The sequence below is a fragment of the Phocoena sinus genome, chromosome 8 (genome assembly GCF_008692025.1).
Source record: "Phocoena sinus isolate mPhoSin1 chromosome 8, mPhoSin1.pri, whole genome shotgun sequence".
NCBI classification, from domain to species: Eukaryota; Metazoa; Chordata; class Mammalia; order Artiodactyla; family Phocoenidae; genus Phocoena; species Phocoena sinus.
This window is the reverse complement of record NC_045770.1, coordinates 78,564,274-78,592,273: the sequence shown is the minus strand read 5'-3', so window position 1 is coordinate 78,592,273 and position 28,000 is coordinate 78,564,274. Positions and strand designations below refer to the sequence as shown.

The 28,000-nt window shown below is 36.4% G+C and overlaps 1 protein-coding gene across 1 annotated transcript in view; it reads right to left on the bottom strand.

Moving 5' to 3' along the window:
- Window positions 1-28,000, bottom strand: part of ANO3 (anoctamin 3) — a 440,374-nt gene that overhangs the window by 289,861 nt on the left and 122,513 nt on the right.

The following is a 28,000-nucleotide window of genomic DNA, read 5'->3' as shown; positions in this document are numbered from 1 at the left end:
ATGCCACTTAATGGAAAAATCTAGGATTTAATTAAAAAATCAAAAATATATGTGGGTCTTTTCTTCAGAAAATAAAACTTAACTGGCATGGCCAAGAAACAAAATGTCAACATCTTCCTAGAAAAATGCAGAGTTGCCTATAAATAAAGGTTATGTTTAGCAAACCTCTCAGGCTTCCTACTGTACAAAGTTCTCTATAGCAAGAGCCTGCTAAATATGGGTTGAGTAGATAGTGAATAGATGCAAGTTATTTGCAATGGAATTTTAAAATTATGAAAATAATTGAATTTCTAAATTTACTTTACGGGAATTTGGGGGAAGTTTTCCTGAGGGACGGGTGTATAAATTGAGTAGTTTGGGACTGTAACTCAAGACTATTGTAAGGAATCCTTAGATGGTCTGGAATCCAGTTTTCCCTAAGAAACCCTAAAGTAATAAAACTGAGTGAGACAAAGGAAAATACAGGGCAACCAATTATTAAGAAACCACTGAGAGTTATTTTTACTCCTAAGAAGTCAGAAAAGATGGATGAGCCTGGGAAGAATAACAACTATTATTATTTACTATATTTTTGAGCCCCAACTGTGTGCCAGACAAACTGCTAAGTACTTTACAACTTTGCAACATATATATTATCTTCACTTCACAGAGGTGGTGATGGAGGCTCAGAGATATTAAAGAACATAACTTGTAAGTAGGATATGTAGGATTAAAATCCAAGGCTGAAAATGAAGATACTAGATTAACTTGAGAAATTTGGTCTTACGTACAGTATTTCATTTCAAGATAACTACTCTGACATCTATATTGATTTATTGAAAAACACTGAGTAATATCAGTGAGGGAATTTCGATCAGTGATTGATTACTACATATTTCTCAAGTATATTGGAACATCTCCAAGCCTGCTGAGAGTTTAATTATAGAGTGTGTTTTTCAAGTGTCAGTGAACACTTTTAAAGTTTTATAATAACAGCATTTTCTGAATATCTCAGGCTATTTCTAGGTATTATAAAGTTGAAATCAAAATCACAAAAGACATATCACTTGCTTAAGATAAAAAGTAATCCTCATAACTTGGTTTACTTACCTAAATTATTTCCTAAGAGCAAACTAAAAGCAGGGCTTTCCTTTTATCTGGCCCAGGGGAAAACAAAAATCATCTCTGTTTTCATTGCACCTGCCCCTTCCATATAACAGAGGAAGACCATAGGGGTCAGGTGTTCACTCTTTTCGTATTTATATATGAAGTAAATTCCAAAGAAGTTAAAAACTTCACTCAAGGTTTTTAAGCTAGTTACAAAGACGAGCTTAGCATTTAGAACTCCAGAGTTCCAGTACAGAATTTTCTCCTCTTTAATGTGCAGTTTTCAGGTTAACGTTATGATGAAGAGCACCCTTAAAAGTTTTCTGTCTCATACCTCCTGGGTCAGAAAGCATCTAGAATAGTATTTTACTCCTCCCTCTTTGTAAAAATTAAAACAGCTAATCCTGAGTTTGGCATGTCTTTCTGGAATGCCCACTCAGGGTTAAGAAGCAATTAACCAGGATCACTTTAATGATGCTTCCTTTCCTTTCCCTCCTGCTCTCCACATTTATCCTTCTGCTAAAGTTGCCTTTTCTGCCAAAAAGTAAAGGAAGACTTGAAAATAAATGGCTCATAATGCATCATAAAGGAAACAATATGAAGCTCCAAGACTTGTATAATTTTTTATCAGTCACTTTGAGCAATCACAGTTGGTCCTAAAGCTGGCAATTATTTGCTTTTAAAAACACAGTATGTGTCCATACATAATAAGTTATATGGGGGCATGTGAAGATTCCAGGTCCCAGAAATACATTACGCATAGCCATGTCTCAGAGGAGGATATTAGTCATATGAAGCTGGTGCAAAGTTCCTATAATTGCCTTCATTCTGAAAGTTTGTATGTGCTTAAAATAATGATTAAAGAGAATACAACTTCTTGAACAACTGAATTTTATTTGGAACATTCAGACTTGAAGTGGAACTGCATACTACCTGAATGTTTTGTCTACCCAGACAGTCTTTCACCTCACTCCCAATTGAACATATTTGTAAAGTAACCTAGAGAATTTGGATTTGAACAGAGTATAAAATTATGCTGTCCAAAGCTCACTCAGTCCGATATTCTGCCTAATGCAGGAATCCCTATTAAATCATCCCTGGCGGGTTCACCAATTTTTGCTTAAAGAAAGGCAAAGAGCTACACCGAAACTGTTGACCAAAATAATATGGATAAAATCTGGGTTGGGGGGAGTAGGAATATGTAACTAAATATTTACTTCACTGCTTTTTTTGGCCGTGCCTCACGACTTGCAGGATCTCAGGTCCCCAACCAGAGACTGAACATGTGCCATGGCGGTGAAAGGTCGGAATTGTAACAACTAAGCCACCAGGAAATTCCCTATTTACTTCACTTTGCATGAGCAAACTTACCATTCCAGAATTCACATATCTTAGGTACCATATGGTCAACTATGGCATAATTACTGTCATTAATTCAATTAAATGGCAATTATGTTGTTTAATAATTTTGGACAAACTCCAGAAAACTGGAAATATGTACAAAAATATATGTGGTCTATTAAAAACCTGTTAAATAAAATAAGGAACAAAGGCCAAAGGGTGAGAATAACTTGGAAAAATTCTTGATTTGACTATGAACATGTAGACTCATCACTGCATCCAGGGAGAAACTTGAAGGAGAAGCAAAGAGGGATAATACAACGTCCCTACAAGAGGAACCTACCAATATTAACAAAAAAACTGAAACCCAGAATCAAGCATAGGACAAGGAAAAAATAGGATTTTTCTAAGAAACTTTCAGAGCTCCTTCAACAGGCCAAATTCTGGAACAGTCGCAAAATTAATTTATCCTAGGATTGTGTGAAATCGTCTCAAATAGGAGATACACTTATGTGGAGCTTATTAGCCATCTGAAGCACAGACTGGGACAAACCCGGTCCAATATCTCTGTCTTCAAACCTCAGGGTGCTGGTAGGAAAACCCCTACTAAGCTGGTTTACTGCAATGCATTGACACAGTCTTAGAGAGATATACATTAAATCAAGTCCCCGAAATGACGAATTCCGCTTCTCCTAGGGACCGTGCGGAGGCTCAGAGATCAGACTCATCTCGGATGCAGAGTGAAGAGGCATTAAAAAAATAAAAGAAGAACATTTTTTAAACTTCACAGAGTTCTCCACCTCTGCGTCGCATTAGTCTGGAAAGGATGCTCCTACACAACTGCAAGGGCATGCAGACGGTACGTGACGCCCACAGGGAGGGGGACCAAGATTCCGACTGACCTTTTTGCTGTTTAAAGGACTGAATCGAGCCTGAATGATGGACCATTTTCACTCAGTGCGTCCCCGCCGGCTTAGGAAGCTGTCCGAGATAAAGGTGACCTGTAGCCGTACCCTGAGAGAGCCTCCCGGGCTCAATGCAATTCCGGAATATCCGCGAGCGCCCTGCAATCCGACACCTGCTTTAGCCAGCACTTCGCTCCCTAGACTGCGCGCCCTCTGTTGTCATGGCAACGGCTAGGGCGGTCCAGCGTCCGGCTCCCCTTAGCGGCTACTCGCGGAATAGCCCCGCATCCCCAGAGTGTCCAGTGCCGCAGTGTGGGTGGGCGTTATGCGGGGTATCCTGGGCGTGGGAGGGGAGAACATTTCCTAGAGACGGTAAATAAATCTGAGCAAATCTCTAGAACCGCTAATAATTCCCTCTTTTTCGTTTTGAGGCTGGTTACTATATCCAGGCACAGACATTGATTTCCTAAAAGTTGGTCTGTAACACTAGCACCTAACAGAAGGGCAAAGTTGGTTTCTGCTCTGAGAGGAATGCAGTTGCAGATGCAGAGACGTTTTTGTTTTTCCTCTTAAACTTGAATTTGGAAAATATGGATCACCTCCACTTATACAGTAGAATGGTTTTTATTAGATAAACAATATTAAATGTCTTGCACATTACACTTGAGTTCTCCTCTTGTATTTCAGCTCTTGGGACTGAATCATATATGATAGTGACCCTGGACCATTTATCACCTACTAAGTAACAGGTGCTGAAAAAACACTAACCATGCTACTTAATTTAATCCTCATAAAAGCCCTACAAAGTGGGTAGACTATTATCATACTAATATTATAAAGGAAACGGAAGCACAGCACAACAAAGAATTCTCAAGATCATGTAAACCAACACCTTACTTGAGAGACAAAGGAAGGCATCTGACACCTAAAGACGTGAAGTCACTTTTAGAAGGTCACAGTGGTCAAAATAGGAAAGCTCAGGATGCAGACACTGAAGAAATACTTGGTTAGAAGAATGAACTCAATGTGAGCTTATCTCCAACTGAAGATTTGGAACAAACCTCAGAGATGATCTCCACAAAGGATCCTTTTAGAGATGTTTTATAAAAGAGGGCACTGAAACCCAGAGCAATAAATCACTTGCCTGAGGATGTTTTTGTTATATTTGCTCGTTTCGTTAACATTCCAATGCAACTCAACTCACAGGTCATTCTGATACAACCCAACTCGCAGGTAAAGACTAGACAATGTATTTAAGGACTAGTTTATGGCAGGAAACTAACACCCCCAAAATATTAGATACTATTATTATAATTATGATGCCTGTGGATCGATCTTCCTTTTCAAATCCTTTTAAATCACTGGGATCTGAATCATAAATATTTTTGAAATGTGAGCATTAATTCAACTCATGATCAGGAAAAACAGCTGAAAGGATTAAAAGCCTCTGGTTCTCTCTACCTATACTCCAGCTATAGGTAACATCTTCAATTTCCTAAAGCCTCTTTTTTCTGCTGATGTCTGATTTTCTCCAACCACAGCCCAGCAGGAGGCAAGAATGTGTGCGGCTGGAGCTAAGACTGACTAAGAATTTGAACCTCATTAGAAAGAATTTAACCTCATTATTTTTTTCCCAAAAAAGGAGTTTGGCATTCTTTCTAATACCCCTGCATCCAAACCTCTGCAGGGCAGCTATGATTAAATTATCTTCTCATAAAGCTGATAACTTTTAATTAGAAACATTTTAGGCTGGACTGACAGATTGAGTAGCAAGGGACTCAAAGAACATCTTTGCTTGTTTTAAAATCAGTCTTTTAAGGAAGGTTGCTAGAGGAACAGCTTTGCGAGGGGCCCAGGAAATTTCTAGCACCATCTGGTTTACAGGAAAAGCACTGCAAAGAGCAGGAAAGGCTGTGTGTGTGTGTGTGTGTGTGTCTGTGTGTGTATGTGGTGTGTAAAGAAAGAGAATTTGTGTGTTTGGAAGTGGGGAGTGCAGAAAGAGGCGTTTGAACAAAGACTTTCCTGAAAAATAAATCTGTGATTCGATAAAAGGAAATATTTTATACTGACATCTCTAGTGCAGAAAGTTTAGGAATGAATATTAAATAGCCTCATTAGGGATAGCTAAACCAATTGCTGGCTTGGTTTTTATGACTATTATTGGTTTCAAGCTTCATTCTTCAAATTTTTAAAAAATTTCTTGCAGTTTAATGCAAAGTGGAAAATATGCTGAATAAAATGATTCCAAAATTTTCTGAGAGAAAATACATGCCTATCTTGAAATTGTTTATTTGTCTGCCTTCCCTCTAGACAGGGCGGCTCTCTGTGAATGGGGAATGTGTCTTATTTAAATTTGTATTCTCCAGAGCCAATCACAGTGCTTAATGTGGGCACATGAATGAACGAATGAAAGAGCAAAAGTAAGAAAGCAAGAAAAAGAGGAAGGAAGGGAGATAATACGCTTCTGGGAACTATCATGAAAATAAGAATACCGGAATGGCTGATACATGTTCGCCGCAGGCGTGTAAGCAGAATGTAGAGCACAGAGGTTCAGAGCCAGACTTGGCCTGCTTGGGGTTAAATCTTGACTTCTTTACTTGCTAGATGGCTGCTCCTGAGCAAGTTACTATCTTCAAATTTTAATGATGAGAAATAATTATCTTATGTCTTTTTCAGTGAGGGGGAGCATGATTAATACATGTAGTATGAGCTTGACTATATTTTGCAAAACAGTAAAAAAAAAAAAAAGACTGGAAAGAAACATACCAAAATAATTAAGTCTGGGATCAAGCTGGGATTAGGGTAGATTTTTTTAATACCTCCATGTATGTTTGTCATGTTCATGCTTGCTACAAATCATATAATATTGATTAAATACACATATCTTTAAAATCCCTCCATATCTATCTTTCTACAACTCCAAGTTTTCTTTCTTTTTCAATCTTGGAACCTGACTTTTTTTCCTTGTTGAGCTTTCTGCTGCATTTGCCCTCGCACAGCTGCACCTGACTCCTGTCCTCTTTAAGTAATTAATTTATCAGGCCCCTGCTAACCGTTGCCTCCCAGAGAGGTAAGGGACTCTGCTCTTTACATAATTGAGAGGGGTTTTTATTCTTTTGAATTCTGAAATTTGACTGCTCATCTCAGCCAACTGTGAGTTTCCTCATACTGTGCTCTATCACAGGAAAACAGCGAGTTTCGTTGTTACCTCTTTGGGTCTTGAATAACTCACTTAACTGAAACTGAAATTTCCAATTCTGCTTCTCATTGCCTAAATGCAAACAGAAATAGAGATAGAAATTCTCTTTGAGGTTATTCCCTTTCTAGAACCCAGTTATTTAAGGTATTAATGAGCAAAATGAAACAGCCAAGTCACATCAGTATGGGTTTATCTGCAAAGAGTAACCAACAGAGAAGGCGAGATATCCCTGGAAGCCACAATTAGTGGAAGATTATGGTCTCCTTGAGAGCAGACTGAGTGTACAGCATCTGCTTCTTCAGAGATCAGAGTATTTCCTGTCACACATGCTTAATAAATGCTTATTAATGAGTAAGTAAAGAAAGCAATGAATTTTAAAATGTAAAGTGCCTTCAAGAAAAAAAAATGCTTGTTTAGTGCACTGAGCAGTTGTCTTCTTTCTTAGGCTTTCTTAAGCCTAGGGAAATTATTTTAGAATAGTTAATATATTTTACACACACACACACACATATATATATATATATATATATATATATATATATATATATATAACTATATTAAGTACTTTTTTGGTTCTACTTGCTCTCCATACTCTATTAAAGGCACAAAAAAGCTCTTCAAAAAAACCATATACTGTGATAAATGGAAGCGTGGGGTACAATTGTTTTCCCAAAAGCCTGGCCACATGTGGCTATATAACAACAGAATTTATCAGATTAGTCCTGCTCAAATCCAGACTATATGTTCAGAGAAGCATTCAGGAGTAACATTCTTGATGGATACATGTAACTAAAAGAAAGCAATGGAGGAAAATCAGCAATCTCCACCTTCTCTGAATCCAGCCTGATAAGGTCTTATCGCAAGTAATTTCAAGAGACAAGAACACAAAATGATTTGCTTAAAAAGACAACATCAAGAGAAGGCAGATATGTGGGACAAAGGAGGTGATGATGGATTAAACCACAGTTTATATTGTATGTCCCTGCTGAAAAGCTTACAATTACCTCTTCAAGCTGCCTATAGAAACATGTCCATGTTCACTGCTCTACCACTCAAGGATTTCCATGATCTGCTCTCACCACTTTCCAGACTTGTTTCTAAGGCTTTCCTTTATAAACTCTTTTGATGCTACAATGGATTTCTTCCTCATAGGCCTCTCTGCTTTTACTGGAATGTTCATCCTAAAACTCCTATCTGACTCATAAGGTTTTTCAACCCCTACCCATTCTTCAAGGCCCCAGAACAATGCCATTTTCAGGATGAAGACTTTCTTTATCCATATCCACCTACTATAAAGCCAGTTAGATGTGAATTTAACCTCTTCTAGTTCCTATAGAATATGATTAACATCATTTCATGGCATTTTTGCCATGTGTCTACCATGCATTATATATATTAGCTTTTGAAAGTAGGCACATACTTTTCTTCTAGTTCAGAAGAAATACTTCAGGGAAGACTGTATTGACTCACTTTTTTTTTATTTCTCACATTGCCTAAAAGATAGTCTGGCACATAAAAGCTGATCAAATACACATTTGCCAAATAAAGGGTTTTCTCTGATACTCAACTGTTGTATATTTGTCAGAAGAGTCTAATAACAAGATATTTAAGTCCTTACCTTTCAAGACTTGAATGCGAGACTATGGATTTGCCTTCCTTTGTAATTTTATTTACTCCAGGCAGATAATTTCATAAAGACTGCTTTTGTTGTGCTGTGTTGAAAACTTAAGAATGTAATAATTATTGATTTATTATCTATGTCTGCTAATCTTTGTAAGTTCTTAAGCTGATACTCTGGTCATATCAACTACTCTATTTTGGTGAATTTCCATGCTTTTGAACACAGCTGACAGTCAGCTGGTATTCTGCGTGTGGTGGTACTGATTCGGGGTGGGGCTACAATCTCTTCTAATAGCTTGATGCCTCTGCCTGACTTGTGTAGGCCTGTCCTTGTTGGTTGTTGGGTGTTTGCCAGTAGGAATGTGGAAATGGAGGTAGAATTTGTAATTACCAATTTACTTTTCAAAGATAATATATGCTTGACTCCTGGGAAGCTGGGGTGACTGATGTGAACAAACTGTGGTCTCTATTTGAACATTACCAGTCCTGCTGAGCAAGGAATATGTCTGCCACCTTGTCATTTCTCCAAAGATATTAACAATGTAATCTAAGAAATCCTTTAAAACTATAGTGCGCACGAATATTTATTTACTGGAAAAGTGTTCCTGATACATTTTTTATTAATAAAAGCAGACTACAAAATAATATTTCAGTGTGAGATAAGCTTTTGCAAAAACATATGCATGCATAGATACATCTATAATGGTGAAACTCAAAATACAGCTAAGTCTACATGGAGGACATATGAATGAATCGAAGGTTTTTTCATTTTACTTACTGAAATTTTAACCTTATTCTCCATTTATTCCTAGAGTGACCTTATGTTCTGGGTTGCCTTTTGTCATAATGTAATTATTAATAGCCTCAAACTTTAAAAAAAGTGTCCTGTCTTGGACAGTAAGTTATGCAGTCACTTTAACCATCAAATATGTATTACTTATGTTAGAAAAATAAATATAAAAATGAAATACAAAATGATAACAAGTATTTTAAAATTAGCTGGATATAAAAAATCATTATGCCATTTGAATCCAATAATAGTACAGATTTGGAGTTGGAAAAAAATCGCCAATTAGCCATGGAGGCCCCCTTTTTAACCTAGCAGAAAAATGTGGAAGGAGGGCATTGCTTTGGGAGTCTAGAGCCTACACACTTACCCTGGTGTATAAATTGGCATGCTAACAGTGTGAAAATCGCTTTGCATTCTTGGCCCAAGGTGGCTCATCTATAATAAGATTGATGGATTAGGTACTCCCTAAGGTCTGTTCTGTCCCTCATATTCCAGGATTCTTGTCTGCTGGAAGAGAATTTCATGTGCTATAACTTCAGAAATATAATCCATATGGTTGGCCTTCTTTCCCCTCTGAAGGAAAATAGTGGAAATAGTACAGAAAATCTTCACTGTTGTAAATCTACAAATAGAAGCTTCGTGCAACTTGAACTTGAGTGAGATCTGAAATTGAACATTGTAATGTAATGAAGAGACACAGAGTTTGCCAAAACAAAAGTTATAGGATGAAAAAATTATTGAGTTAATTTTTTAACTAATGAGACACCACTGAATTTACTTTAAAAATGAATATTGGTTACTTGAAACCATTTATGAATCAATAATCAATGTGTCAATTAGAGCCTTTGTATTCGTTAAATAAATCTAAAGAAAATATTTTAGCATCACTGAATAGTAGATTACATTATATCACCTTGAAAATATTCAGTAAATCATATTTTATATCAAATAAAGGTCTTCTTCCTCCCTTCCTGTAATTTCTACAAGTAATAGGAGAAAACTACATATTTTCTTTTCAGTACATTTAACAAATATATACTGGAATCTATGTGCCAAATTCAGTAGGGATATATAATTAGTCTTTGCAAGCTTTATAGGGGAAGAAACAGTACATCTTTGTAATTACTTTAAGCATAGATAGCAAATGGTTGTATAAACCTTAGATGTTTGAAGTTTTAAGTCTTCCAAGTTTGTGGTGTTTTATCGTAAAACAATGGTTGAACATTTGGAAAAAATTATAGTGCTACATTTTACCCAATAAAAACAAAAATTTGCACATGGTTCCTTTAGGGAAAGTTTTCTTGTTAATGCTAGTAACTATATATTCCAATTCCCAAATTAGTTTTATCACTAAGAACTGCTAAAATATTGAGCAAGGAAAACAGAAAATAGACTGCCATCAGACTTTCTAATCAGCAATGCTGGAAGCTAGAATCATTTCTTCAGACTGATGGTGAAATGACTTCATACCAAAATCACATATCTAGGCAGGATATAATTTATTCTTAAGTATAGGAAGACATTTAAGGATTTGCAGTAATTTGAGGGATACATAACTTACATAATTTCTTTGGTTAAACACTTAAGGAAAGATGCTACTACAAAAAAAAAAAAAGATGAATCAGAAGAGATACCTCAAGATAAAAGAAGAATAAAATATAGTAGTATCATGTTTATATATATTTATCTAATTGTATTCAAGTGAATAATAATACAATTTCCTGGGATATTTAATATAAGAGCAATTAAGATATATTTAAAAGAAAGGAAACACTATAAAATAAATTCTAGTTAGTTATCACTTCTTTCAACAAGTCCAGGTAGTTGGGAGTGGGGGAAGTAAAAATGTTACAGAAGTCTAATGAGGGAAGGGAGCATGAGAAAGGAAAAGTGAAAAGTGAAAACAATCTTAAGACCTTCTTTTATTGAGGAGGGGATAAAACAAGAGGCAAAGAGAAGCATGTACCTTAATAGGCAAAATAATTTGGGTTAAAGCATCTGATTATGAGAACAGGAGATGATAGTAGTATTTAATGAATGGGTAAAGAACAGTAAATTGTTCAAGAAGAAAACAAATGAAATATATTGTAGCTTGATCAATCCAGGAAAAATAGGGAAAAGGAAAATATGCACTCAACAATGGACATAAATAATAGATTCAAAGCAAAATGAAATGATTAAAATCAAGTATATCAGCCAATATTCGAAATATAAACAAACTCATTTTTCCCAATAAAAAACAGATGTATTGGCCATCTTGAGTTGCAGTGTCAGGGGCAGCACTTCCGCAGTGTCAGGGGCAGCACTTCCTCACTTCCACCAAGCTGAGGTGTCAGTGCAGCCGTTTCTCACTAGGCATTCTGATCTGAAGTGCCAGGTGAGAGGTCTCCGCAGAAAGCGCCCTGTGTACAAGTGAAACTAGACAAAGCAAAAAGGAAAAGAAAAATAAAAAAGCAAGCTGCAAACCCTCTGAAAAAAGTGCCTCTGCACCACTAGTTCTTGCAGAGGTTGGCGTCTTTGGTGGAGTCTCCTATTGCAGGGGGACCTTCAAGACGGCGGAAGAGTAACACGTAGAGATCACCTTCTTCCCCACAAATACATCAAAAATGCATCGACATGTGGGACAACTCCAACAGAACACCTACTGAACGCTGGCAGAAGATCTCAGACTTCCCAAAAGGCAAGAAAATCCCCACGTACCTGGCCATGTGGCTGACAGGGTCTTGGTGCTCCAGCCTCATGTCAGGCCTGAGCCTCCAAGGTGGGAGAGCCAAGTGCAGGACATTGGACAACGAGAGACCTCCCGGCCCCAAGTAATATCAATTGGTGAGAGCTCTGCCAGAGATCCTCGTCTCAATGCTAAGACCCAGCTCCACCCAAAAGCCAGCAAGCTCCAGTGCTGGATGCCCCATGCCAAACAACTAGCAAGACAGGAACACAAACCCACCCATTAGCAGAGAGGCTGCCTAAAATCATACTAAGTTCACAGACATCCCAAAACACACCAACAGACACAGCCCCACCCACCAGAACATGGGACCAATCCCGTCCACCAGGAAGCCTACACAGGCCACTGAGCCAACCTCACCTACTGGGGGCAGACACCAAAAACCACAGGAACTAGAAACCTGCAGCCTGTGAAAAGGAGACCCCAAACACAGTGAGTTAAGCAAAATGAGAAGACAAAGAAATATGCAGCAAAGGAAGGAGCAAGGTAAAACCCCACCAGACCAAACAAATGAAGAGGAAATAGGCAGTCTACCTGAAAAGGAATTCAGAGTAATGATAGTAAAGATGATCCAAAATCATGGAAATAGAATGGAGAAAATACAAGAAACATTTAACGAGGACCTAGAAGAACTAAAGAGCAAACAAACAATGATGAACAACACAATAAGTGAACTTAAAAATTTTCTAGAAGGAATCAGTAGCAGAATAACTGAGGCAGAAGAACAGATAAGTGACCTGGAAGATAAAATAATGGAAATAACTACCACAGAGCACAATAAAGAAAAAAGAATGAAAAGAATCGAGGACAGTCTCAGAGACCTCTGGGACAATATTAAACACACCAACATTTGAATTATAGGGGTCCCAGAAGAAGAAGAGAAAAAGAAAGGGTCTGAGAAAATATTTGAAGAGATTATAGTTGAAAACTTCCCTAACATGGGAAAGGAAATAGTCAATCAAGTCCAGGAAGCACAGAGAGTTCCATACAGTATAAATCCAAGGAGAAACATACCAAGACACATATTAATCAAACTATCAAAAATTAAATACAAATAAAAAATATTAAAAGCAGCAAGGGAAAAGCAACAAATAACATACAAGGGAATCCCCATAAGGTTAACAGCTGATCTTTCAAAAGAAACTCTGCAAGCCCGAAGAGAGTGGCAGGACATATTTAAAGTGATGAAAGGGAAAAACCTACAACCAAGATTACTCTACCCAGAAAAAATCTCATTCAGATTCATTGGAGAAATTAAAACCTTTACAAACCAGCAAAAGTTAAAATAATTCAGCACCACCAAACTAGCTTTACAACAAATGCTAAAGGAACTTCTCTAGGCAGGAAACACAAGAGAAGGAAAAGGCCTACAAAAACAAATGGAAAACAATTAAGAAAATGGTAATAGGAACATACATATGGATAACTACCTTAAATGTAAATGCATTAAATGCTCCAACCAAAAGACATAGACTATAGACTGGCTGAATGGATATAAAGACGAGACCCATATATATGCTGTCTACAACAGACCCACTTCAGACCCAGGGACACATACAGACTGAAAGTGAGGGGATGGAAAAAGATATTCCATGCAAGTGGAAATCAAAAGAAAGCTGTAGTGGCAATACTCGTATCAGACAAAATAGACTTTAAAATAAATATTATTACAAGAGACAAAGAAGGACACTACATAATGATCAAGGGATCAAACCAAGAAGAAAATATAACAGTTGTAAATATTTATGCACCCAACATAGGAACACCTCAATACATAAGGCAAATGCTAACAGCCATAAAAGGGGAAATCAACAGTAACGCAATCATAGTAGGGGACGTTAACACCCCACTTTAACCAGTGGACAGATCATCCAAAATGAAAATAAATAAGGAAACACAAGCTTTAAATGATACATTAAACAAGATGGAATTAATTGATATTTATAGGACATTCCATCCAAAAACAACAGAATACACTTTCTTCTCAAGTGCTCATGGATCATTCTCCAGGATAGATCTATCTTGGTTCACAAATCAAGCCTTGGTAAATTTAAGAAAATTGAAATCACATCAAGTATCTTTTGCGAGCACAATGTTATGAGACTAGATATCAATTACGGAAAAAAAATGTAAGAAACACAAACACATGGAGGCTAAACAATATGCTACTAAATAACCAAGAGATCACTGAAGAAATCAAAGAGGAAATCAGAATTACCTAAAAACAAATGACAATGAAAACACGATGACCCAAAACCTATGGGATGTAGCAAAAGCAGTTCTAAGAGGGGAGTTTATAGCAATACAATCCTACCTCAAGAAACAAGAAAAATCTCAAATAAACAACCTAACCTTACACCTAAAGCAATTAGAGGAAGAAGAACCAAAAGAAACCAAAATTAGCAGAAGGAAAGAAATCATAAAGATCAGAAGAGAAAAAAAGGAAAAATAAATGAAGGAAATCATAGCAAAGATCACTAAAACTAAAAGCTGGTTCTTTGAGAAGATAAACAAAATTGATAATTAGCCAGACTTATCCAGAAAACAAGGGAGAAGACTCAAATCAACACAATTAGAAATGAAAAAAGAAGAAGTAACAACTGAAACTGCAGAAATACAAAGGATCCTGAGAGATCACTACAAGAAACTATATGCCAATAAAATGGACAACCACAAAGAAATGGACAAATTCTTAGAAAAGCACAACCTTCTGAGACTGAACCAGGAAGAAATAGAAAATATAAACAGACCAATCACAAGCACTGATATTGAAACTGTGATTACAGCTTCAAACAAACAAAAGCCCAGGACCAGATGGCTTCACAGGCGAATTCTATCAAACATTTAGAGAAGAGCTAACACTTATCCTTTTCAAACTCTTCCAAAATATAGCAGAAGGAGGTACACTCCCAAACTCATTCTATGAGGCCACCATCACCCTGATACCAAAACCAGACAAAGATGTCTCAAAAAATGAAAACTACAGGTCAATATCACTGATGAACATAGATGCAAAAATCCTCAACAAAACACTAGCAAACAGAATCCAACAACACATTAAAAGGATCATACATCATGATCAAATGGGGTTTACCCCAGGAATGCAAGGATTCTTCAATATACACAAATCAATCAATGTGATACACCATGCTAATAAACTGAAGGAAAAAAACCATATGATTATCTCAACAGATGCAGAAAAAGATTTTGACAGAATTCAACACCCATTTATGATAAAAACTCTCCAAAAAGTAGGCATAGATGGAACCTACCTCAACATAATAAAGGCCACATATGACAAACACACAGCCAACATTGTTCTCAATGGTGAAAAACTGAAAGCACTTCTTCTAAGATCAGGAAAAAGACAAGGTTGCCCACTCTCACCACTATTAGTCAACATAGCTTCTGATGTTTTAGCTACAGCAATCAGAGAAGAAAAGGAAATAAAAGGAATCAAAATCAGAAAAGAAGAAGTAAAACTGTCACTGTCTGCAGATGACATGATACTATACATAGAGAATCCTAAAGATGCTACCAGAAAACTAATAGGGCTAATTAATGAATCTGGTAAAGTAGCAGGATACAAAATTAATGCACAGAAATCTCTGGCATTCCTATACACTAATGATGAAAAATCTCAAAGAGAAATTAAGGAAACACTCCCATTTACCACTGCAACAACAACAACAAAAATACTTAGGAATAAGCCAACCTAAGGAGACAAAAGATCTGTATGCAGAAAACTATAAGACATTGATGAAAGAAATTAAAGACAATACAAAGTAACAGAGAGATATACCATGTTCTTTGATTGGAAGAATCAATGTTGTGAAAATGACTACATTACCCAAAGCAATCTACAGATTCAGTGCAATCCCTATCAAACTACCAGTGGCATTTTTCACAGAACTAGAACAAAAACTTTCATAATTTGTATGGAAACACAAAAGACCCCAAACAGCCAAAGAAATCTTGAGAAAGAAAAACAGAGCTGGAGGAATCAGGCTCCCTGACTTCTTACTATACTACAAAGCTACAGTTATCAAGACAGTATGGTAATGGCACAAAAACAGAAATATAGATCAATGGAACAGGATAGAAAGCCCAGAGATAAACCCACACAAATATGGTCACCTTATATTTGACAAAGGAGGCAAGAATATACAATGGAGAAAAGACAGGCTCTTCAATAAGTGGTGCTGGGAAAACTGGACAGGTACATGTAAAAGAATGAAATTAGGACAATTCCTAACACCATACACAAATACAAACTCAAAATGGATTAAAGACTTAAATGTAAGGCCAGACACTATAAATGTCTTAGAGGAAAACACTGGCCGAACACTCTATGACACAAATCACAGCAAGAACCTTTTTGACCCACCTCCTAGAGAAATGGAAATAAAAACAAAAATTAAAAAGTGGGACCTAATGAAACTTAAAAGCTTTTTCACAGCAAAGTAAACCACAAACAAGATGAAAAGACAACCCTCAGAATGGGAGAAAATATTTGCTAATAAAGCAACTGACAAAGGATTAATCTCCAAAATATACAACCAGCTCATGCAGCTCAATATCAAAAAAAAACAAACAACCCAATCCAAAAATGGGCAGAAGAACTAAACAGACATTTCTCCAAAGAAGATATACAGATTGCCAACAAACACATGAAAGGGTGCTCAACATCAACTAATCATTAGAGAAATGCAAATCAAAACTACAATATCACCTCACCCCAGTCAGAATGGCCATCATCAAAAAATCTATAAACAATAAATGCTGGAGTGGGTGTGGAGAAAAGGGCATCCTCTTGCACTGTTGGTGGGAATGTAAATGGATACAGCCACTATGGAGAACAGTATGGAGGTTACCCAAAAAACCAAAAATTGAACTACCATATGACCCAGCAATCCCACTCCTGGGCATATACCCTGAGAAAACCATAATTCAAAAAGAGACATGTACCACTATGTTCATTGCAGCACTATTTACAATATCCAGGACATGGAAGCAACCTAAGTGTCCATCGACAGATGAATGGATAAAGAAGATGTGGTACATATATACAATGGAATATTACTCAGCGATATAAAGAAACAAAATTGAGTTATTTGTAGTGAGGTGAATGGACCTAGCATCTGTCATACAGAGTGAAGTAAGTCAGAAAGAGATAAACAAATATCGTATGCTAACACACATATATGGAATCTAAAAAAAAAGGTTCTGATGAACCTAGGAGCAGGACAGGAATAAAGACGCAGACGTAGAGAATGGACTTGAGGAAAAGAGGAGGGGTAAGCTGGGACGAAGTGAGCAAGTAGCACTGACATATGTACATTACCAAATGTAGAATAGATAGCTAGTGGGAAGCAGCTGCATAGCACAGGAAGATCAGCTCGGTGCTTTTTGACCACTCAGAGAGGTGGGATAGGGAGGGTAGGAGGGAGACACAAGAAGGAGGAGATATGATGATATATGTATACATATAGCTGATTCACTTTTTATACAGCAGAAACTAACACAACATTTTAAAGCAATTATACTCCAATAAAGATGTTAAAAAAAAAAAAAGAAAAAGAAAGGTGTATTGGATTAAAGGCAAGATATGCATTTTCTAAGAAATATAAATATATAAGGCAAAGTAATAAAGAGATGGTCAAAGTGATTCCAGGTAAACGCTAATAAAAAAGTAAGCAAATCTAGCATATTAATATCAGTTAAGACGGAATTTCACATTACAATGACTAAAGTGTCAGAGGCATATTATGTAAAGATAAAGGTATAATTTATAAATAAAACATAAGTCATATATTTTTTGTACCAATCCGTACAGCTTTTTTTGGTTTCTTTAATATATATACTTTTTGTTTTTTAATATTCATCTGTTTAACTTTTTATTTTATATTGGAATATAGTTGATTAACAATATTGTGGTAGTTTCAGGTGTACAGCAAAATGGTCCAGTTATACATATTCATGTATCTCCTCTTTTTTAAGTTATTTTCCCATTTAGATTGTATAGATTTTAATATAAAATAAAAACTATTAGAAAATCAAGAAATTAATAAATTTGCAATTGTAATGGAAGAGACTGGATACTGCTGTAAAAATTTAAACAATATAGTAGACCGAAGTAAACAAAGAGCGATCTAGATGACTTACTACAATCAATGAACATTTAATTTAACAGAATTTTGTAAGAACATGCATTACCTTTGTATTTCGGAACAAACTGTCACATCACCTTTTTTGTCAACCTCACTAAGCTACAACTATGTTTTCCAGAATTGCCTTCCCTGTGTGGTCCCAGCTTAAAGCTAATCAAGAGAGAAATCTGTGCATGGCTAGGAAAGCTGAAGCGAAGCAGCAGCCACTGCACTCTGAAGGTCATTGTGTTTACAAGCAATGAGAGAATGACACTGAGGTGCACATAGGTTCTAGGTAACCCCTGTTCTTCCTGGCACTGTAGCCAGCGTTTTTTTCCTGTAGAGAAGCCATGCCACCAGCAGGTGCAGAGGCAATCGCTTTTCCATGGGCTGCTCCACCAGTGCTCCATCATGGTCCCATTCCAAATTCCCTGATTGTCTGCCATACGAGCGATACAGAAGGGCTGATTAGTAGCTTTTATCCGATACTCCAACATCCCTTTTTGGACCATTTTTATCAAAATCTCTTATAGTTAGGTAAATTCCAATTTCTAAAATAAATCCCTATTCTGTAATACTTAAAATATTTCTCATTCTGCTTCCCTGATTAAACCCTGATTGATAAACTTAAAAGAGAGAGAAAGAGAGAGGGAGGGAGGAAAAAAAAGACACAACAGAAAAAAATAAAAATGTAGAGTATTTACAGACCACATTCTCAGATCATAATCTAAAAACATCATAAATAAAGTGGGAAAAATATTTTATCCGGCAGTCAGGGAAATATAAGTTAAAATAACTAGGTATATTTTTTAAGCCCTTCACATTAGCAACAACGGAAAGGAGCCATGATACCCATTTTTATAGGGGATGCTGGGGAAAGCATTCTTTCATACATTGCTTTGGAACTGTGATATATGAGAGCCTATTTTAACCAATAATCCACCTCCTCGAAGTCTATCCCATACAAACATAGCAGCCATAAATAATGACCTGTATGTCAGGGTCTTTATTGCATCATTGATATTGGTAAAAAAAAACACTGGAAACAAAACTCAGACGCAGCAATATGGTAAATTATGATTTATCCTACCGTGAAGTCTATCTGATTATTTGAATAGGGTTAAAATATATACAAAGCTACATACTAGTTTGTTAACATGGGTGTGGGTGGATAAACACAGCTGGATAGAAGAAGAAAGGGAGAGAAGGAAGCCAAAAAAGGGAGAAAAGAAAAATGACTATACATTCTAAAGCGTGTGTATAACTATACATTCGAATACACATTTATGCATTTATGTAAAGTTATGTGTATGTATGGCTAAAACAAAATTAAACATTAAAAAAATCTTATAATCTGGCCCAACTTAATTTATCCACCAGATTTCTCTTGATTCACCAGCACAAATTCTCAGTTTTGGGTCAGAATATATTTCCTTGATCTGCCTCACAAAAACAACCAAAAATACTCTTTGTTTTCTCTTGTGGGAATGTTCTCCACCTGCTGTTCATCACCCAAGTTCTCCAAGGCGTAGTTGATGTGCCACCTCTTCCCTGAATATACCAGCCCACACAGAGTCTCTTCTGAACTTCTTTATCCTTACTAAATAATTCAGCACTTAATTATATAGAATCATGAGTTGTTCTCTGATTCTTTTATGCCAGTTAGTCTTGTCTCCCCAATTATTAGTCCTATTCCATGAGTCTATTTCCCTTAACAGATGCATCACCAAATTGTACCTTTAGTGTAGTGACTGTCATGTATAGTATAATGACTGGTCTTGGGTTTCTAAATAGGGATACAGTTAGGAAAGTATGCAGCCTTGACCTCAAAAGATCTTAGTTAAAATCTGTGCTCTGTTACTTCCTAAGAGATGTGCCTGAGCACATTTTCTCTTAGCCTTAGTTCCAGTATCTGTAAAATAGGTCTCTAAAGCTTAATGTAAAACTTTAAAACAGCCTGGATTATGGAAAGACTTCTGATTTTAGAGTCAGCTAACCTGGCTTTGAGTCTAGACACTGTAACAGTTTGATCTCATATAGTAACCAGCAAATATTTACTTGTCTCTCTTCATTCAAGTAATTTTGGTCTGTCAATAGCTATGACACGTGTGTTAAACAGCACTGATGTCACCACATAATTTATTTACCCAATTGCATACTTCTGAGTATGAAAGGGGAACTATAAATTATTACACTGGGTGGGACAGCAGGTATAAACAGGGACTGTCCCTGGCAAACATCTAGAGCAAATATTTGAGCCATAGATACCTAATTCATGAGCAGCAGGAGATAATTTTATTCTCTACTCACCCTTTTTGTTCTCAACCCCGCCCCTAGTAAAGAGGAGAGGTCTTTAGTCAAACAGAATAAAGTGACAGACTGGCATAACTCATCAGCTGCTTGATGAAGGGCAGTCGATATTAACAGGGCTACATTTTCTTTACATTGTCCCCTCACAAATTTCTGAAGGGTATAAAGCAGAGGTTTCAGGTTGATAGACAAAGAACAAATCTGGTCTTGGGGTCATTTTATTAGACTTACACAGTATTTTTTTTAAGGATTTTAAAGTATTGCCAATATTCTAAATTGAGATATTTAGATAAATACCCTTATTTGCAACTTCTCTTGAAAAATTGCAGACGTGTTAAAACCGAAACTTCATTATCACTTGTCAAGGGTCAAGTGGAACTGAACTGTCAGTGCCTCCTCTCTCATTCTCTCTCCAAGTCATCACACTTCTCCTGAAGTTGAGGTTTAGTTTCATTCATCATTCCCTTTGTAATATTATAAACTGCCTGCCTAATTCACCCACAGGTCCTGCCAAGACCCTGAAATATTTTAGATGTTTTTTTGAGCTTCATGTCAACCCCCTTCAAGCAGCTTGCAGCGAAGATTTTCAGAGCGGTGCTGGAAACAAGGAGAACAGAGGCTTAGAAAAACTAAGGAGATTTTAAAAGGGAAAAAGGATAGAGACTAGAAAAAAAGAGTGGACTCTACCCAACTGAAGTGGATCTTTACAGACTGAGATAGGAAATAACATATAGGGAGGTAGGAAATTATATATAATTACTAAATGATTGTGGACTGATAGATCACATTGCTCACCATTCATCTGAATACCATAGGTCAGTGTGATCATCTACAGCTGTTTTTTTAATAACATACTTACAGACCTGTCTAGAATTTATAAAAAGGACACAAAGATTACATGTAAAATAAAAACAACAATATTTATTTAACTATAAAACTGTTGGGATCAAACCTAGTAATCAGTAAATGTGATTTTAAACTATAATAATTATAAAATGTTATATGGCTTGATGATGATGATGATGATGGTGGTCTATATTTATAGATCATGCTTTTTGGTTTGGGAGGTCATGAGAATACCCAGATAGAGTCTGTATTTTTGCTTCTTCACTCATTTTATTCACTGACCATCTCTTGTTGAAAATGGAGAAAAAATCCAGTAAGTCATAATTAATATGACTTGGGTCAGTCTGTCACTTATTTACTCTCTGTACTCCCTGTTCCTTGCACACTGTAGTCCCCAAAAGGGAAGAGCCAAGGTCTCTGAGCACCAGATGGGTTTCCAGCAAGGGCCCTGGACAACCAAAGCTTTGGAAAGTGGAAACATCAATATACAGAAGATAAAGAAAGAGAAAAAGAGGGAAGAGAAAAATGGCCAACTTTCCATTCTCCTTTATCATACTAAGGGACCACCTCACATCTCTGCATGGCATACCTGAAAATCCACTTTTGGCAACAGGAATTTTGCGTGCTGCCCCACTTACAATATTAATAACATTAATACGTAAAATAATAACATGGGAGCTTGGTATGCTAAACGCTTATCCCAATCCTCACTCTAGCCATATGAGACCAATACTATTATCTCAAATTTATAAATGAGGAAATTGAAGAACAAAGGGATTAAGTAAATACTCAAAATCATGCAGTGAGAGCAATGCATAACCTAGATTTGAACACAGATAATCTGACTCTATAAAGCCCATGTAGTTGACTTCAATGCCATGTAGTTGCTTTTTACTTCAAACATTTATATATTTTTCTCATGCTGAATTTTTTATGTTGAAAAAAGAACCCTGGCAGTCATTCTCCCTTTCTCTCTCTGTCTTTCTTATATACCCCCTTCTTATTATATTATGAAACTTTTTATGATAATATTTAATTTCATATAAAAACTTTTTGTTTTAAGGTAATCAGTAATTCTTTCAGTGCTCGGAAAATCCAAGTTTGTAAAGTACGTATTAACACCTTCATTTTCTTACTAAAAAATATGAAACTCAAAGAAATTTGAGTTGCCAAAGTCACACTGCTATTATATGCCCCATTCTGACTCAATCTTGGTTCTTCTAATTTTGAATCTAATGTTCTTTTCAGTCTCTCTTCATGTGCTTTCTCACCTAGCTCAATGTCTGTTGCTAAAAGAACCACTACAATGCTGTGATAAATGAGTGAGCACATGTCTTAATAAAAGAAGATCACTCCATTGCACATACTTTTGTACAGATCTTCTAGATTTCTCTTCTTACTCACAGGATAGAATGGCTAGGTGCAAAGACTGGGCTTTTCTAGGCTGTCGTTTAGGAATAAATGGTAAGTAGGAACAACAACTTCTGGTTTGTAACAGTGAAAATTAAATTACATTCTCCCTAAAGGATTTGGAATTATTTTAAAACAGATTTTCCTAAGAAAATGGAAGAAAAGTATATTCCTTTGATATTTAAGCATCTACCATGTCCAGGAGAATAATAACCGTGTTAAGAGAGAAACTTTGAATATATTAAGGGGGAAATCTGGACCAACATCCCAGAAGAATCATAGGAATTTCCCCACAGGTTACTAATATGGCTTTAATTAAGACTGGAAGACCAATATAGCCTTAGTGTGGGAAGCAATTAGTGCTCTGCCTCACACCACGGATGTGTATAAACTAGTCACGGACTTGGCTAATGACTATCTTCAGAAGGACACACAGAGCAGAGACTGCTATCTGAGGAGCTCAAATTGATGCTACAGTTCACCCCAGGGAAATTAATATAGTACTGCATAAACTTCTGTCAGTTCTACATATTAAAGACACATTACTGTGTAGTTCATTTCATCAGCAATGTTTTTGAGAACGTACCATTTATCAGGCACTGTTCTAGGCACTCAGGATAGTGATCAAAACAAAAAACTAAACAAAGCAAAACTTCCTTCTCTCATGTAGGGTACAATCTAATGGAAGAAGAAAAGTAACAATATAAAAACAACAAAAAATATAGTATATCAGATAAGTGCTGTGAAGAAAAATAAGTGCAGTGGAGTAGGAACAAGGCATTGAAACAAATGCAACATAAAATCTATCTACCTTGTTAGCAAATTTTAGGTATATAACACAGCTATAACATTAGTTATACCGTCGATCTTCAGAACTTAATCACCTTGCATAACTGAAGTTTTGTAACCTTTGACCAACACTTTTGCATGTTCCCCTTCCCCCAACTCCTAATAACCAACATTCTACTTACCATGGAAGAATGAATGGATGAATGACTGAATAGGGCAGGAGAGTAATTTTGGAGGTGATGGATATGTTTATAGCATTGGAGAGATGGTTTCATAGGTGTATACTTACCTCCAAATTCATCACATTGTTAACATTAAGTAGAGTTTTTTATATGTAAATCATACCTCATTAAAGTAATTCAAAACAACACATAAAGAGCCAAATACAGCAAAACTCGCCCCTCACCCCCAAGAATAAACAAACTAGTAAATACTCTGACTTGACACTAAGAAATATACAAAAATAGGTATAATGCACAGAGGATTGTTTCCATTGGGCATCAGAGAGGAGGCAAGAGGTCCTCTTTCTCTGACAGGTCTGATTTAGGGCCACGTGGTCCTGGAGCAGGAAAGCCTTGGAAGCCTAAGCCTTGCTAACAAGGAGACAGGTTAGCCCCTGGAGATGTCAATTTCTTCATTATAAATGGAAATTTTTTGATATAAAAACCCTACCTGAAACTTTCGTAGAGTAGGATAGAAAGGACATGCCGTTTAATACTAAGGCAGGAGATAGATGGGCTCCAGGCTAGGCATTTACAACTAGCCTCCTGTTTACATTTCCTGAGGAGGAGGCAGGTGGGCTCTAGACTAGATATTTACAGCCAGTCTCCTGTTTGCACTTCGAGATGGAAATAACAACAGTGTAAATAGCTGGACTTTGTTTCCTGTGGACACCTTAAGATAACAGTCATGGCAGGAACAGAAAGGGGATAAACCTTGTTTGAGTAAAAGATCAAGAAGTCATATATTTCCCATCCTTGGGACAAGGGAAACACTGCACATGTGCAGAAAGGCTCCTTGGGGGTCAAAAGGAGGGGGCACCACCCCATAATATGTGATGCTAAGGTCGTCCCATAGGCCTCTGGGCTGAAATCCATCTTGGCAAAAAGTTGCACATGCAGTTTGGGCAGGGTCCTACGGCAGGTCAGGTGTGGAAAAAGAAACCAGATAATTGGCCAAAGGTAAACAAAGACCTGGAAGAACTGCCCTATATGAATGATTTAACTTCCTCTTTACTGCACTCCTCCTCATTGGGGAGGACGCCCACACCCTTTCTTGCCAGGTGTGCATCTCTGCCTTGCTTCTGTCTTAAATAAACTGTTTCTCTGTGTGCTCTCCCACTTGTGCTGTGCCTCTAATAATAAACTTTGCACCTGTTTTTACAGTTTTTGCCTCCTTGAAACATTCTTGCTTTCAAACAGAGGCAAGAGCCAGGGAAAATTTGCTTCTAGCCTCTAGCCTTTGCTGGTCTAGTAGCTAGGATTCCCGGTTTTCATCCAGGCTACCTAGGTTCAATTCCTGGGCAGGGAACTAAGATCTCGCTTCAAGCCACCACTCACTGCTGCTGCCTCTCTGAGATAAATACCACAGGTGAATCTAAATGTGAAAAGTGCAATTATTCACTTTTGGTAAAAATAAAAACATCTGTGGAACTGTGGAATTAAAAATAAAATCAACTTAGAGTTACCTAGTAAGTTATCCTTATCCTCTCCCATAATTTATTCATCTACACACAGGATTTTGATGATTTATCATGTAAGAATTATTTCTCTTGGATATGTCTGAAGACAAACTAACAACTCGCCTTCCCAACAATACATCTAATTCTGATTTCCACAGTTGGTGGAAATTTTGTATGTTACTGATTTTTAGTATCACACCACTATCTGAATGTTCAAGAGCTCTTCAAAAGACAGACCTGATTTCATGTCTTGGTTCAGGCCCCTATGAGGGCAGAAGTAGCTAGACCACAAACATGTTACTTCACATGTCCAATCTTCATTTACCTAATCTGTAATCGATAGTAGTCTTGGTCTCATAGAGTTTCTGGGAGGAATCAATGATCCTACACAAAGGGCTACATAATACTTGGTACATAGACTAACTCAATAAATACCAGTTCCTGCTAACATTCTTATTGCCATTAATGTTACATAAGAGCCTGTTTTTATTCATGTGAGTTTTCATTGATTCACTATTTCTTCTTGCTAATTCCCTTTCTGTAGGTACGTAGAAATTTCTGATAATTTCTTCTGTATACTACTTAATAAAAAGAAATAGAGGCAAAATACTGAGTGATGTTAAATAGCAAAGAAAGGAGACAACAGCAAACTTTATACCACAGAAAAGCTAGTCTACTGTTGCCAAGGGACATCCTCAGGTGGCTTTACTTACAATGGTGAGAGACTGATTTTCAGTTATGGTCTCAGAAATATGACTTTGACAGAAAGAAGCAGAAACTTTTTGAAGGTGGAGTCAGGGTAACAAAGTTCGTAGGATATATTAATAACACAAATATAATGCTGGGCAAACTGGCTAACCACATGCAGAAGAGTGAAACTGAACTCTTATTTTATGCTTTTCAAAAGATTAACTCAAAATGTGTTAAAGACTTATATGTAAAATCTGTAAGCGTAAAACTACTAGAAGGAAACAGAAGGAAAAAGCTCCTTAATACTGGTCTTGAAAACAGTTTTTTGAATATGATGAGAATTGCAAAAAATGAAAGCAATAAAAGTAAAAATATACAAGTGGGACTACATCAAACTAAACAGCATCTGCACAGAAAAACAATTAGCAAGATAAAAAGGCAGCTTACAAATGGGAGAAAATAGTTGCAAGTCACCTATATGATAAGAAGTTAATGTTTGAAATATATAAGGAACTCACATAACTCAATAGCAAAAAAAAAATGGATAAAAGACTTGAATACATTTTTCCAAAGAAGTCATACAAATGGCCAAGAAGTACATAAAAAGATGCTTGACATCACTAATCATCAGGGTAATGCAAATACAAACCACAATGAGATATCACTTCACACCTGTCAGAATGGCTATTATCAAAAAGACAAGAAATAACAAGTATTGATGAGGCTGTGGAGAATAGGAAACTGTGTGCACTGTTGGTGGGAATGTAAATTGGCAAAGCCACTATGGAAACAGTATGGAGGGTCCTCAAAAAATTAAAAATAGAACTACCATATGATCCAGCAATTCCACTTCTAGGTATATATTCAACAGAAATAAAAATAAGATATCAAAGAGATATCTGCACCCTTATGTTCACTGCAGCATTGTTCATGATAGCCAAGACATGGAAATAACCTAAGTGTCCACCAATGGATGATTGGATACAGAAGATGGGATATGTGATATATTCCATTGTGTATATATATTCAACCATAAATAGAAGGAAATCCTGCCTTTTGTGACACCATGAATGGATCTTGAGGGTATTATTCTAAGTGAAATGAGTCAGACAGAGAAAGACAAATACTGTATGTTCTCACTTATATGTGGAATATAAAAAAGCCAAATTCCTAGAAACATGGAGTAGAATGGTGATTACTAGGGTATAGGGGAGGAGGAAATGGAGAGATGTTGGTCAAAGTCTACAAACTTCTAACAATAAGATGAATAAGTTCTGGGGATCTAATGTATAGCATGGTGACTATAATCATCAACACTGTATTATATACTTGAAAGTTGTTAAGAAAACAGATCTTAAAATTTATCAACAAATACACACACACAATAATTTTGTGAGGGAATAGAGGTATCAATTAACCTCATTTTGATAATCATTTTACAATATACACGTGTGTTAAATCATCACATTGTACACCTTAAAAATACACATACGTCAATGATCTATCAGTAAACCTGGAATAAAATAATACCAATATGATACTAATAAAATTACTCTTATGTCATAGGAAACAGTACTGCTTTGAGGACTGGCAGTCATATCATATATCCAGCACATGCATTTCCCAAAACACACACATTCACACCACACACACTGGAAAATAAATTCTAGCCCAAAGATTTCTGTCAAGCCTAGAATCAAGGCAAGTGAGTTATATAACTTGAAAGGTTAATAGCACTAAGCTATGACACCTCAATGTACACATCTCAATTTGTTTTGGGGGTAAGGGGATCTCTTAGGCCAGAGTAAATTCTTCTAAGCAAAGTTCTCTAAAAAGTATTGCCAATGTTTGTCTCTCTGTTTTATGTTTTCTTGTTTGAACTATCTACCTTCTGAGTGATCTATTCTCCAGCTAACCCTGGTAATTTAATTGGTTAACTGAATTAACCAATAACCAATCAACTGGTTAACCAATAGCCTGCTCTTTCTCTTTATGATTGGACTTCAAAAAGGAGCTGATCGTTAAGTATATTTTGCATTTATCTGATTTCATTTATTATGTGTTGCTATATTGTTAACTTTTAACAGTTAAAGGTTTTTAGGGCAGTTTGCTGTCTTATATATGTAGATACGTGTGTGTATTCATATATATAAATTAAACTCTCACCATATGAAATCTACATTAAATGTCTCACATTAAAAGATATAACTAAGTATATATCGCATTGTTTACACAGTGGTTTTTTGCTGATTAATTTACTAATACTTACTTAGATTACCAAGTTATTTTATAATGTAAGTTCGTTTCTTAAAAACAAGTGGTACAAAGGTTTTTATATGTAAGCTCTTGTATTAGACACTTATAAGTAAATGCTATTTCACTAGAAGGATATGTAACTGAGCAGGATCCTACGGGGTCTTCCCAGAACAGACCCCTCCATGTCCTTTGCCCACCTC